This window comes from Equus quagga, chromosome 5 (genome assembly GCF_021613505.1).
Source record: "Equus quagga isolate Etosha38 chromosome 5, UCLA_HA_Equagga_1.0, whole genome shotgun sequence".
Classification (NCBI taxonomy): Eukaryota; Metazoa; Chordata; class Mammalia; order Perissodactyla; family Equidae; genus Equus; species Equus quagga.
Window position 1 is genome coordinate 31,662,725 of NC_060271.1, and position 14,814 is coordinate 31,677,538.

The 14,814-nt window shown below is 42.1% G+C and overlaps 1 protein-coding gene across 12 annotated transcripts in view; it reads left to right on the forward strand.

Moving 5' to 3' along the window:
- LUZP1 (leucine zipper protein 1) overlaps nt 1–14,814 on the forward strand; it is an 84,681-nt gene that overhangs the window by 559 nt on the left and 69,308 nt on the right. For 9 of the 12 annotated variants that reach the window (XM_046662951.1, XM_046662945.1, XM_046662948.1 and 6 more), the window contains exon 1: nt 8,232–8,578. The exons of 2 other annotated variants lie outside the window; for them this stretch is intronic. The gene's annotated coding sequence lies outside the window, so the exon portion shown is untranslated. Of the gene's footprint in view, nt 1–8,227; nt 8,579–14,814 lie in introns of those variants that run through there. One more of the 12 variants, XR_006888794.1, reaches the window with a different exon arrangement.

Below are 14,814 nucleotides of genomic sequence, written 5' to 3' on the forward strand. Positions count from 1 at the left end.
CGGGCCGCGGGGTCGGGGCGGCGGGGGCGTCGGGGCAGCGGGGCGGGCGCGGCGCGGGGAGGGCTGGGGGTGTGGGGTCGGGGTGGCAGAGTTTGAGCGGAGTGCTGGGCGGGAGAGCGCGGAAGGGGAGACCTGGGGGGCGAGACCTTGAGAGCTGTTTCGGAGTTGGAGATTTGTCTTGAGGGGGGGAGGCTCGCAGAGACTTCTTGGTGGGAGCGAGAACCGGGGGAGAAGTGTCGGGGCGGGGAGCAGGGGCGTCTTGGGGGGCGGCGGAGAGTTTCGGGGTCGAGCTGGGGACCCGGGCGGGGTGCGCGGGGCGCGGTGGGGGCAGGGAGCGGCGCGGCGGGCGGGGGGCCGGGGCGCCGGGGAGGGGGCTGCGCGGGGCCCGCGGGCACCCGGGGAGGAAGGAAGTGATCTTACAGGAAGAGCCCGGAGCCCCGAGGAGGAGGAGGAGGAGGAGGCGGCGGCGGAGGGAGCGGGGCTGCCGGCCGACGTGCGGGCCGGGCTGCGGGGGCGCGGGCGGCCGGGGAGGGGTCCGCCGCCGCAGCTGTGGGCCCGCGCGCCGGCCCCGCGTCCCGGCCGCTGCTGGTCGCGCCGCCAGACCGCCGGGCCGGGAAGGAATTCGAGGCATTCGCTTTGTTTAAGTTGCCAGTAGACAGTCCTCAGGACTAATTAATGGTGGAATCTGCAGGGGGACGCGGGCGGGCCGGCCCGGGGGCGCCCCCCGCCGCCGCGGTGAACTTTCCGCAGCGCGCCCGCCCCGCCCGGCCGGGAGGGAGCCATGGCCGCCCGGAGCGCAGGAGGCGGGCGCGGGGCCCGGGGCCGGTGGCCTCGGCGGCCCGGGCTGCCTGCGGGGAGGCCGGCGTCCCCGGGCGGCCGGGCTGGGGGTTCGGAGCCCGGGTGGGGGTGGGGGGGCGCTCCGTGAGGCGTCTGCGGTGTCGGGTGATAACCTTGGAGGAGGCTCTGCGAGCCGAGGAGGAGCGGCTCGCTCTGGAGCATCTGTTTCTCCATCGCGTCAGCCCCTTTGCTAACACTGCAGAGCTTGTTGCGGCTTGTTTCGGAAATGCCGAGACCAGTGCTCACCCTGGAGGGTGGGAGAGGGGCAGAGACCAGGCGCCCCCCCCCCCCCCCCCCCCCCCCCGTGTGATCGCCAGAGACGGCTTGCAGATCCTCCGTCGCAGCTTCACTGACTCGAATGACCTTGGGGAAGGAATTGTGCTTCTGAGCTCCTGGGGCCTTATCTGTGGATTGAGGCTCTGCCCTTTGGGGATGTTTTGAGAGGTGGGGTTTGTTCAGGGCCCTTTAGGAACTGCTGCAGTGCTGGCCGAAGGCGCTAGACTGGTGTCAGAGCCTGGGAATTCGGATCATCTAGCAAGATTTTACAACCTCAGATTGGGGAGGAAGGGGGTTTGGGTTTCAGGAGGGTATTTCCCGTTGGAGAATCTGTACAGTATGTTCCAGATTGCTTCCTGTCACTTCGTGTGCGGCTTTGCTGGCGTTCGTGTGGTTAAACTGAATAACCCCCATAGAAATTTCTTCTCGTCAGAAATAATTATTTTGCTCAGAATTCCCCTTGGGGCAGATTAAGGTTTTGCTCAATTTACTCAGAAGAATTTTCCAGGTTTCTAAAATTAAATCCCTTTTCTAAACATAGTAACTGAAGTTTGAAAAACTGAAAATAGTGGGATGCGAAGGGAATTGATTAGAATATGAACTAGGCAGCAAACAGGTTCATTGTTGTCCTGCATTACTCATGGGGATTATGAATTAGCCTTGATTAATAGGTATTTTCTTCCTCTTAAATAATTGAAGACCAAGAAAGGGAGCTAATATTGTTGAGTGGCCTCCTCTGTGCCGGGTAATTGTGGGAAGTGGTATATATCTCATATAGTCTTCAGAACAGTGCTGTGAGGTTTCACAGGTGAGGAAACTGAGGCTGGGAAGGTGGAGTGACTTTCCCAAGCTGATGCATACAGCCAGCAAGAAGTGGAGCTGGAGTTCAAGCCCAAGTCTGTCTCTGAGGCCTGTGGTTGTCTCCAGCGTGCGCACTGTGTTGGGAATCAGGAGGCCTCATTTCTAGACCTTTCACTCAGCCACTGGGTCACTGTGGATCTTGGCATAAGTCAATTCAGTCTATTCCTCAGTCATGTTGCCTTCTTTTCTTCTAGCAACGTTGTCAGTATGCTTTTGAGATGTTCTAGTTTTTTGGTAGAAAGACAGACCTATAAGGCTGAGGTAGTGATATGTCCTATAGGCAGTAGAGGCTTAATAATTTTTTTCTTATGGTGGAAACGTTCGTATTCAAATATAGAGTACCTGGATGATCAGAGATGTCCTTTTATGCAATGGAAGATGATGGGTAGCTAATGGTCCTTCCATTGTAGAGGCCATCATTAAGTGACGTTCATGATCAGAAACTCCACCACTTTTCATGTAACGTGGCTCCTGGGACACCTTAAGAGTAAATAAAGCACATTACATACAGGTAGGACCCAAATTGCCAGGATTAAAGATTTGGTGTAAACATTGATGCACATAATAGATGCTCATTAAATATTTGCTGAATGAATGAATACCTGCGTTCTTTTTAAAAAATCAGCTTTATTGAGGTATAATTCGCATACAATAACATTCACCAATTTTTAAGTGTACAGTTTGATGAGCTTTGCCAAATGTATACAGTTGTGTAATCACTCTGACCACCTTCAAGTATAAACTGTGTGGTATCGTTTAGTTTTTGGTGAGTGGAGCGATTCCTGGGAATCTTGTGAAGTTTCTATGTCCAGATGCAATACTGGTGAGATCAGAGTGAATGAGGACTAGAGAGTCCATGTGCCAACTTTGTAGGAAGTAGGGGAACTTTAGGTAATTCATGGTGAGGTGCATGTGAAGAATGAGAGAGGTAGAAAGGGGGATACTTGTCAGATCAGGGGAAAGCTAAGTTTTTGAGAAACCAGGTTTTCATTACTTTTAGGAAAGGGGATACATTGTGGGGGAAAAAATTACCCAGAGATCTGTTAAGGAGTTGTTCGAAGTTTTATTTCCCTTTCCCTTTTGAAATGATAGCTCCTGAAATGTGAAACTTACTATCTTTGGCTATACTTAAGAAGTGCTTTACACATTGTGGTTGTTCAAATAATTCTTGAGGGTGGGGATGCTATAAAATGGTTGGCGAAGCCGTGCCCTTTCACCTGTGATGGAATGTCTTTACTGTTTATCGCTACCTTGTTTAATATTTCCACAAAAGGAATACGTTAGGTAGGGATGCTGTCTTGCTGGGAAGACGTAAGGTTATTTTTTCCTGCTCATAGTTTCTGAGGTCACAGAACCTGTCCCAGTCTTCTTTAGCTCAAGTCTCTGTCTTAGAAAAAGCTTGAAACCTCTGTTACTGAGCTTCTAGAAGCAGCCCCATTTTCACCTCTTGCTCCTCCTCGTTTCTCTTTCTCCATTCTGTTTCTGTATGTTGTCTGTTTTATAATCCTTCTTTCCCACCCATGAATCTTGGGAATGGAGGCTCGTCAACCATTGTCCCCCATATACCATTAGGAAAGAATTAAATTAAAATTCCAGTCTCCCAACTCAGCGTTTTGGGTGATGACGGGGAGAAAATAGTAACTTTCCCAGGTAGAGTTATCCTCATTTTACACCTGAGGGAGCTGAGCTCAGAGCAACTGCTGCTGGAGCCATGAGGGGCAGACCACCGACTTGAGCTCAGGTGTGGTTGATGCTCACGATTGGGATCTTTCCATTTCTTTACACTCTCTCATGTTTGGGGTTGGGGGGTGGGTAAGGGAAGAGCTTGAAAATACCATATTTTAAAATAAAAGCCAAAACATAACAAACATGACTAACCTTACTAGGCATCGCTGTTTTCATCTATTTTAATTTCTAGAGATACCTCCATACATTCTAAGAAATTTCTAGCGCATCTTTTATTGCACAACTCGCTTCCCAGACCCAGCATTTATTCTTTATAAATGTGGTACTTTGTCTTCACTGGCTGTTCGACGAACCCCTTCCCCTATTTTGTATGTGTCTGGAAGCTTCCATCAGGTTAGTCTGTCAATCAAGACCTTCCCTATTTGCATGGGCTCCTCTATTCCAATTTTATCTGGACAGAGTAATAATATTTTTTAAATGTTTATTATGTTATTAAAGACTTGCATAAAAATTTAAAAAATTATTGCTTTTTATTGAAAATAATATATATGGAAAAGTACACGTAAGAGTACAATTTGATTTTTTTCGTAAACTGAATATACCCATGTAACCAGCACCCAGATGAAGAAACAGCATTGGAGTTCCTTTCCCATGCCCCGCCCACCCCCATCCTGACTTGTAACAGAATAGATTAGTTTTGCCTGTTTTGGTACTTTTGTAAAAATGGAATCATACAGCCTATATTCTTTTGGGTCTGGCTCCTTTTATTCAACAGTATGTTTGTGAGTGTGTAAAAACAGTGGTTTTCTTTGGGGCTTGGAATAAAATCCAGATGCAAACTGTATCCTGGCCTATAATGCCCTGTGGAACCTGGCCCTGCCTGCCTCTCCTCACTGCCTCTTATGCCTCTCATTTTCCATTATGCTTCAGTCACACTAGCTTCTTATTTCCTTATTTTAAAACTCAGCAAGTTCTTTCCTGCCTCAGGGCCTTTGTATGTGCGGCTCTCTCTTCCTCAAACACTCTTTCCCCTGCTCTTTGCCTGGCTGCCTCCTTCAAACCTCAGCTTCTATATCAGAGATGTTTCCCTCATCATCTTATCTTGCTGGTCCTGTCCCGTTATTCCCTATTACTGGTGTCTCTTGCCTCCCTTCATAGCCCATGTTCTGATTATAATGATAGATCTACTTGCGTGGTTACTGTCTCCCCACTAGACTTCACAAGAGTACAGAACTCATCTGTTTTGTTCACCATGTGTACCTAGTGCCTTACACAGTAACTGGCATGTAGTAGGTATTTCATAAATGTTTAATGACCACATTCCCAATTCAGCACCTTTGTTCCCATTATCTTTTTGTCCTTTTCCTCCTTTATGCTGTTTAACTATTTGATCTTTTCCATCCTTCATGGCTCAGCTCAATTCCCCCTCTTTAAAGTCTGTCCTGACTTTGCAACAGTAAATCTTTCTTCTCTAAAAATTTTGTGACAGTTATTGCTGATACCCCCTCATGTTCTTGGTAAGTCACACTAGCATGTATCTTATCTACCTCGTTGGATCAGAAGCTTCTTACTTTCTCTAAAATCTTGCAGCTTGTAATGCCAGTACCCCTCATATTTTTGGTTAACTTGACCAGATTGTATCTCAATTACCTAGTTGGATCAGAAGCTAAGTTTGTCTTAGCCAGTACTCCCCTCACTTCCTTTCACTGAGTTTTGCACATAGTAGGCCCTCAGTAGAGTTTTTTGTTTTTGTTTGTTTTTTTTTTTTAAAGATTTTATTGTTTCCTTTTTCTCCCCAAAGCCCCCTGGTACATAGTTGTATATTCTTCGTTGTGGGTTCTTCCAGCTGTGGTGTGTGGGACGCTGCCTCAGCGTGGTCTGATGAGCAGTGCCATGTCCGCGCCCAGGATTACGAACCAATGAAACACTGGGCCGCCTGCAGTGGAGCGCGCGAACTTAACCACTCGGCCACGGGGCCAGCCCCCCTCAGTAGAGTTTTTGACGATTGATCGTAATGATGCTTATGTGTAGGTAGCCCTTTTAACGTCTCAGGCTTGTTAACAGGGATTCTTTTTATTAGAATTCTGTTCCGTGTTTTCTCGAATCCAAAGGCTGGGAGCGCCCCAGCTGCTTCGGGTGAGAGAGCAACTGTGAGGGTGTGAAGGTCCAGGAGTCCAGTCCTGGTGCCACACGGCAGATCCTCCTTTGGAATCTGTCACTGGCAAAGGACTGACTATGCACAGTTCCTCCTGGGAAAGATGCTTCATCAGTGCTTGTCTGATGCTCTTGCATTGGAGTTAGGGACTGAAATGAGACACGAGATAGGACCTCCTTTGAATTATTCTGTCAAATAACATTTTGTTTTGATGTCAACAATGAAAAATTTTAAGCCAATTAAATCTGTTTAAAGCCACCTCCTCTGACTTGCCAGCAAGCTCTCTCAGTACATATTTATCCTCTTTTGTTAAAGGCAGAAGGATGTATGTTCTAATTTTATATGTACTTATTTTGTATGTACTTTAAGCCAATTTAAATGCAAATTTAAATTAGTAACTGGGATGATTTAACTTAACAGACATCCTGGCACAATCGAGCGATGGATGTAAATCTATTTTTTAAGAGTTCCCTACTATGCATTTTAAAACATTAATCATTTGACTTGCTGTGGAGCTATATCAGAAGATTGTGGGGTAATGTGGTAGTTATTCTTACGGAGACACGAGCAGAGGCACGTAGGAAGTTTCTGAGAGACACTGGAGTAATTTTGTTAATTGTCACGATCTTCTCACTGTTACCTTTTTCTTTAACAACTTAGAAATAGTTTATGAAACCAGCCCGTTTGCTTTTTCACTTTTTGACTCCAGCTAGGTCAGATTACAGGTGTAGGTAGAACGTATTTACATTTATCCAGACTTCAAACCGCCAGTAAATGTCAGTGGCTAGAAATTTTCTTTTGAAATGTGAGGAGACAAATGCTAAACTCTGAGGAATTCGTTACAAAAAGTAATTTTCCGAATGGTTTACAAAGTTAGTGTGTATTCAACCCCATCTCCTCCACTTTCCATATTCACAGCAGAATTGTTCATAACACTGACTTTTGGGCATCGTGAGATCGTGGAGGACACTTCTGAATCATTAAATTTTATTCAACTGAAGCTTTGTTAAATGTGGTTTATTCGATTTGGTTCTTTGACAGTTGGTTATCTATTTGTGTCTCGTTCTCATTCTTTGACCATTTTGGTTAAATGGCACTTTACCTTATAAGGTTATGTGCAGCTATGGAGGTCCAGTTCTGTAGCCTCCGAAAGCCTCAGTTTCTCCATCTTGAAGATGGTGAGAGTGGTTGTGAGGGTTAGATAATTTCACGTACAAAAGCACTTAGGTCATGATGCTGGTATGTAGTAAATATTAGTCATTATTTCAGTTTTACCCTTGCATTTTTTTTAAAGTTTTTTTAAAATTTAATTTTTATTGAGTTAATGATAGGTTACAATCTTGTGAAATTTCAGTTGTACATTTTTGTTTGTCAGTCGTGTTGTAGGTGCACCCCTTCACCCTTTGTGCCCACTCCCCATCCCACCTTTCCTCCAGTAGCCACTAATCTGTTCTCTTTGTCTGCATTTTTAAATTCCTCATATGAGTGGAGTCATACAGAGATTGTCCTTCTCTATCTGGCTTATTTCACTTAACATAGTTCCCTCAAGGTCTATCCATGTTGTTGCAAATGGGACAATTTTGTTCTTTTTTATGGCTGAGTAGTATTCCATTGTATATATATACCACATCTTCTTTATCCAATCATCTGTTGATGGGCACTTAGGTGGCTTCCACGTCTTGGCTATTGTGAATAATGCCGCAGTGAACATTGGGGTGCATGGGACTTTTGGAATTGCTGACTTCAAGCTCTTTGGATAGATACCCAGTAGTGGGATGGCTGGGTCGTATGGTAGTTCTATTTTTAATTTTTTGAGGAATCTCCATACTGTTTTCCATAGTGGCTGCACCAGTTTGCATTCCCACCACCAGTGTATGAGGGTTCCTTTTTCTCCACAACCTTTCCAACATTTGTTACCATTTGTTTTAGTTATTTTTGTCATTTTAATGGGTGTAAGGTGATATCTTAGTGTAGTTTTGATTTGCATTTCCCTGATGATCAGCGATGATGAACATCTTTTCCTGTGCCTATTGGCCATCCGTATATCTTCTTTGGAGAAATGTCTGTTCATGTCTCCTGCCCATTTTTGATCGGGTTGTTTGATTTTTTGTTGTTGGGTTGTGTGAGTTCTTTATATATTATGGATATTAAGCCTTTGTCGGATGTATGACTTGCAAATATTTTTTCCCAGTAAGTGGGTTGTTTTTTTGTTTCAATCCTGTTTTCCTTTGCCTTGAAGAAGCTCTTTAGTCTGATGAAGTCCCATTTGTTTATTCTTTCTATTGTTTCCCTTGTCTGAGAAGACATGGTGTCCAAACAGATCCTTTTAATACTGGTGTCAAAGAGTGTACTGCCTACATTTTCTTCTAGAAGCCTTATGGTTTCAGGTCTACCCTTGCATTTTTGTTTATCCAAAGAATAGAAGAAAAATTCCCTCTTCTTCTTATTTTTAAAATTAATGTGATTTAGTCTAAAGTCAGATAACATCTTTATATACTGGCAAACTAGAAGAAAATCAAGAATTTTTAAAAGCTTAATTTTAACTTTACTAATTTCTGATGAAGTGAAGCAACTTTCTCAGTGGCTAGTTTGATTTCCTCTGTATTTGTAGTAAATCTGTTTTTTCTTGAATGGCTCATCCTTAGCCTGAATGTTGGTTATACTGTTATAATTGGCACAAGAGAAAGAGAATTTCTGGATTTTCTAGCCACCCCTTCTTCATCATTTAAAGAGAGACCCTGCAACTGGAAACTGAGACTATTGGTAAGATAATAGAATATTTCAAACCATTAGTATTTTTGAAAATTATTTAACAATGTTAAGTCTGGTTATGGAGTTTTGGGATAATGATATTAATATTGTTAGCCATTTACTTTTGCTTATTCCAGGTACAGATCTCAAGTGATTATTAGTTATAATGGCTATTTGTCAGGCACTCTCCTAAGCATTTTCTGTGCATGAATTCATTTACTAATTTTTCAACGAATGTGTTTTGAGTACCTACTCTGTGTCAGGCACACGGTCTCATTTAATCCTCATCCATACCCATGAAGTAGGTATATCGATTATTATTTTAGCCCCATTTCACAGGTGAGGGCCTGGGGCACAGAGAAGCTAAGTATCTTGTCCGGTGTCACAGAGCTGTTGAGGGTCAGATTTGGGATTTTTTTAGGCTGCCAGTTGCTGAGATCTTGGCATGCCAGATGTTTATCTTTGGGAGGGGGACATTAGTTAAATTTTGGAGTCTCTGGTAAACAGGTTATAGTCTAGGTGATTAGAGCAGGATGTGCTGGGTTAGATAAGCTAAGCTGGGATCACTTCCTCTCTTACTCCAAATCCGTCTTTTTTTTTGAACAACAACAAAAGAACAAACAACTAATGTGGAGTTCCTTCTTTTGGAGAATTCCAGTTTACTCAAACTAGTGTGAACCAAAGGTAGGTTGCCAAGAGGAATGGATGTATGTAAATAACCGTATTAATCACTGCTCCTTCAGAGGCACTCTGGGAGCAAATGTTATGGAAGCACGATAGTTTAAATGTTCAAATTAAACAATTTCAGTTATTATCCACAGTATCATTTTGCTGCTTTCTATAGATCTGGTATGATATTTCAGATTTCCAGTTTTGTTACCATGTAGTTTTTTGGTCGTCTCTGAGGGGTATCTGTAAGATAATATGACTTTTTTAAAACAAGTATCAGAAATTTCCAAAATGGGAAGTAGTTATATATTTATTTTAATGAGATTTCTAAACTGAAATATTTGATCTGCTTCTTTTGAATTTGTCTTTAGAGCATATTGTACATTTTTAATCCTGATAAGTTTGCATTTTGGAGGAGTTATGTTTAGCTTTTGGACGTAAGTCTGGTGAATGAAGTGGGTAATCAACATTGTTTTTGGTTATAAATGAGATATAATTCTAAAAGGTGGAGACTAGGATTTTTTTGTGTGTATAAGGCTTCTCTTTGAGAATCCTGCAAATGAAGTTTGAAAAAGATTTTGAGCCTTGGCGGCATTATTGGAAGAGCATCTGCTTCCAAAGATAACTTGAGTAATAGCGCTCATTTTGAACCTCTATAAATAAAAATTATTGTTTGAATATAACTTGTTTAAGTTGTGTTATGATTGAATCAAAATTCTCTCTAATGAGAACATTATCTTGTGTTAGTATCAACATGATTTTATTTATAGCCTTGTAAAATGTTTTGCTTTTTTTGGTCTAAAAAATAAAGTTTTAAAAAAAGGGAAAAAATAGCATTTTTAGTTTACTGAGAGGCAAATCTGTTGAGGAACAGATTTGAACTTAATTGTAATTAATAACTGAAATGTGTTTTCCTGACCTTCTTACCAAGGCATTATTTGTGTAGGCTTTCTGCAGAGCTTGAAGAGTTCAAATAGAAAAATGGTACCATCCACCTTGGTCTGACAACATTTTCCTATTTCTAAACGTAAAGAAATCTCTGGTTTTATCCAGTTTCAAATTACCTGGAAAAGTTAAATGCTGAGCAAGATAAACGAAGTTAGTTTTTGGCTCTTTAAACCTTGGAACAGCTTATCACAATGTGCTGTCTTCCTAATTACCTGGGGTATTTATCTGATTTAGGCCATCTTAGTGATTTGTATCTAATGTCTGTGAATAAGCAGCTTATAGAAGTCTTATAATTGAAATTTTTCTAAGGATTCTTAGTCATTGAGGACTAATAATAAAACCTAACATTTATTGACCATGTGCCAGCTACTGTACTTAAACGCTGTTTATATCTTTATTTAATCTACCTTTCAACAACCCTTTGGGGTAGATGCTATTATTATCCCCATCTAATAGGTGAAAAATCCTTAAGAAATGAGATCGGTTTGCCCACAGTCAACACAACTGGTGAATGCCAGCTAGGATTTGACTCCTGGACTTGCTCTTGAACATGATGCTGTCTAAACCAGAACACACGGTGATTTTATGAACACGTGCATTTAAGATCATTATTCCCTAAGTACAGGACGTCACCATTGGCTTATGTTCCTTAGGATAGGAAGAATAACGTTTTTAGATCTTGATAAAGATGTATTAAATATCTTTAAAGTGGAAGACTATTACAGAGAATACAGAAGCTGGTTGACTACAGAAGTTATTACAAATGTAGTCAGGCTGTTTGTGGAACAAAGGTTCCTGGTAGGTTTATTTCAGGAATACCAGTTTTTATGTTTTCTGCCACAGCTGTACTGGAGTGCAATGTGAGATATTCTTAGTATAATTTGGTAAAATTATATACTTTCCAACATATGCTAAGGTATTTTTTTGTAGTAATTTGAGGACTGATGATTATGTTAGACTTTTTTTTTTAAAGATTTTATTTATTTTTTATTTTTTCTTCTTCTCCCCAAATCCCCCAGTACATAGCTGTATATTTTAGTTGTGAGTCCTTCTAGTTGTGGCATGTGGGACGCCGCCTCAGCATGGCTTGATGAGCGGTGTTAGGTCCACACCCAGGATCCGAACTGGCAAAACCCTGGGCCACTGAAGCAGAGCACAGGAACTTAACCACTTAGCCGTAGGGCCGGCCCCTATGTTAGACTTTTAAGACTAGATCCCAAGGCAGTTTGAAAGAGACTGTCAGGATCTTGAAGTATGAAGGAGAAATAGGCGGGTGGATAGTGAGGCCGTTAATGTAGCGGGGAGAGATAATAAAGGATAGAGCCAGGATAAAGTTTCCGATCATAAAGAGAGGCGAGAGCAGTGGGATTCCAGCAGAAATACTGGGAGGTAGGGGGCTATTCATTGAGTGGGTGCAGTCCAGAAGGCTGCAGATACTCTTTAGGGAAGAGGAGAGGAGAGGAGTGAAGGAACACGGGCTTCAATTACATTTTTGGTCAGTTTCACATCAAATTTAAAAGCCAAGAATTTTAACTCTATTCAGTTTACAGTACTTGTTTTATATTTAACCCAGGGCTAATTAACGTGGAGAAAACAAAAGACAAAATAAACGCAGTATATAGTCCTTGTTCTTAAGGAATTACAAATTCTGATTGGGTGGACAGTATCTAGTTTTTGAAACAGTTCTGTAACAATGTTTGACCATCTGTAAATGCCAGAATGGAGGATATAGACCAGTGCTTCTAGAGCTCGGGCTTCCTGGACCAGTCATATTTCAGAAGAGCTTTTTGTTTTCCAAGTAAGGACTTTAAAATGAAAAACAACCTTCTCATCTAATATCACTGTTTTATCAAAGATGGAACATTTTTTTTTATTAAAATTATGATAGATTACAACCTTGTGAGATTTCACTTGTACATTATTGTTAGTCATGTTGTGGGTACACCACTTCTCCCTTTGTGCCCTCCCCCCATCCCACCTTTTCCCTGGTAACCACCGATCAGTTCTCCTTGTCTATATGTTAGCTTCCACCTATGAGTGGAGTCATATAAAGTTCGTCTTTCTCTGTCTGGCTTATTTCGCTTAACATAATACCCTCGAGGTCCATCCATGTTGCTGCGAATGGACCAATTTTGTCCTTTTTAATGGCTGAGTAGTATTCCATTGTGTATATATACCATATCTTCTTTATCCAATCATCAGTTTCTGGGCATGTAGGTTGGTTCCATGTCTTGGCTATTGTAAGTAATGCTGCGATGAACAGAGGGGTGCAAGGGACTCTTGGGATTTCTGATTTCAGGTTCTTTGGATAGATACCCAGTAATGGGATGGCTGGGTCATAAGGTATTTCTATTTTTAACTTTTTGAGAAATCTCCATACTGTTTTCCATAGTGGCTGCACTAGTTTGCATTCCCACCAACAGTGTATGAGGGTTCCTTTTTCTCTACAACCTCTCCAACATTTGTCGCTCTTGGTTTTGGATGTTTTTGCCAACAAAGATGGAACATTTTAAAAGAGATAAGCAAAAGGGCATCCTCTCAGATGAAGGGAATAATTTAGCCTTATGAAAAATTTACTTTAGTGTTCTTTGGTGAATCTGTATCTCTATCTCTATCTCTATGTGTATCTGTAGTACGGTGGTGACTGCTCCAGGAGGTCTGTTGTTATGCTACTGACTTCCGTCAAACTGACGGGTTATAGTTACCGAGGTTGAAGGGGTCTGAGGGCTTCGCAGAGGCAGTTAGACTAGAGGTTTACAGTAACGTGGATGGATGGGATTTGAATATGCAGAAAGGAAGGAGATGATTTTCCAGGCCGGGGCAAAGCAAGAGCAAAGAGACTGAGATTGGAGTAAACTTCTATTATTGATTGGACCCGGGAATACTCAGCTGATCCAATAATAGTTTCGATTAGGGACGAGGAGGAGATAAGGTTAGTGAGGTAATGCTCAGTCAGATTATGAACAGTCTTGAACGTTACACTGAGGAATTTGGACTTGATCTTGCCAACACTGGGAAGCATTGAAGGTTTGTAAGTAGGGCAGTAGCTTGATAAACTTGGAATTGCAGGCTGATGAATCAGGAGCTATTATGTGGGTTATTGGAAAGGAGGCCAGTGAAGGACTTTTGCAGAAATTCAGGTGTGAACTCTATCAGGACTTGAATTTGGGGAGTTAAAAAAAAAAAAAAGAATATATTCGAGAGAAGTTTTGAAGAAGGAAGAGAGAGGGCTCGATGATGTGGAGCAAGAAAGAAAGTAACGATCACTCTAAGATTGGGAGATTAGTAAAATTGAGGAGCATTTGTGATATCAGTTAACTTGAAGTTGGGAAAGGGGGCAAGACATTGCCTTTTGCTTCCAGTTCTCTGCTGACTACTTCACTCTGCATCCATGTGCTTCTGCAGCTCCATTTATTTGAGATATGGTGAGAATCTCTAAAATTGCCCTGAGATTGAACTGGAAGGTAAAAAGTTTGCCTTATTTTGGAAGTACTACTCATTTGGGGAAAAAAAGTACATTTCAAACCACTAGACAGTGTGTAAGTTCTTAGTTATGGAAATTGTACCCTAATAAATAACATCATCATTAGTTGGATCATCAAGTACAGAGGAATTTTTGGAATTTATTTGTTACTTTAGGATTTTTTGGTTAACAGAATTTGTTCTCTGTATATTAACAGCAGTGTAGTGATAGACTGGTTCACCTTGGATGGTTTAATTTATAATGATATTAGTTAAAATGTTTGTCTTCCTGTCATTACTGCATGTTATAGTAGAATATATTAGCTACCATTTCTTTAGCATCTGCTGTGGGTACCTGCTGTGTATTAATTCTTTAACCTTTACAACGACCTCATGAAATAGGTACTGTTATTCCTATGTTACAGATGAGGAAACTGAAGAACAGAGGGGTTTAAGAAATGTCCCTGGGGGACTAGCAGAGTTAGAATTCTAGATCACTGATACAAAGCCTGTGTTCTTTCTGTCCTTGGATTACACGTCATAAAAATAGGAATAAAGAATGAATTAGTTGAGATATTTGATTAGGCAATAATTCAGATCAGTGAAGCGCTCCCCAAATATTAACTGGTGTTGTCTACCCTTTTCCATCCTGTCTGCACGTGCAGGTGTGGGGCGTAAAAGACCAAGTTTGCTCTGCGGCCCTAGTTCTAGTCAGTGACGTTCTCTTAGCTTTTGGATAATGTCCCTCGTATCCTTTTCTAGAGCTCTCAGCAAATCCTTCTTAAAAACAAAGGTCCGATTCAGAAAACAAACAAACAAACTGTTGATACAGTTCAGTAAATTGCTGGTCTTGGCAAAGGAAACGAAAGGAAGTTTCAGGGTCCAGCTTCTGGGAAAGTGGGTGTGAAGATCACTCCACTTGAAAATGTGGAGAGTGCTGGAGACGCGCTGTCGGTGGTACCAGCTCTTTGTTGGTGTGTCCTTCTCTCTGCGTTCCCCCGTCATCCGCAGCCATTAAATTCGTGAGCTTACTCCTCTTCCTGTTTGCCGTTGATTACTTCACAGTTCTATCTACTGCTGTGGCCTCAATATTATAAAGCTCAGCCCCACCCCTCTCCACCCCTTTCCTGATGCTCCTCTACCAGCTGCTTCTCCTGGGTCTCATAGAA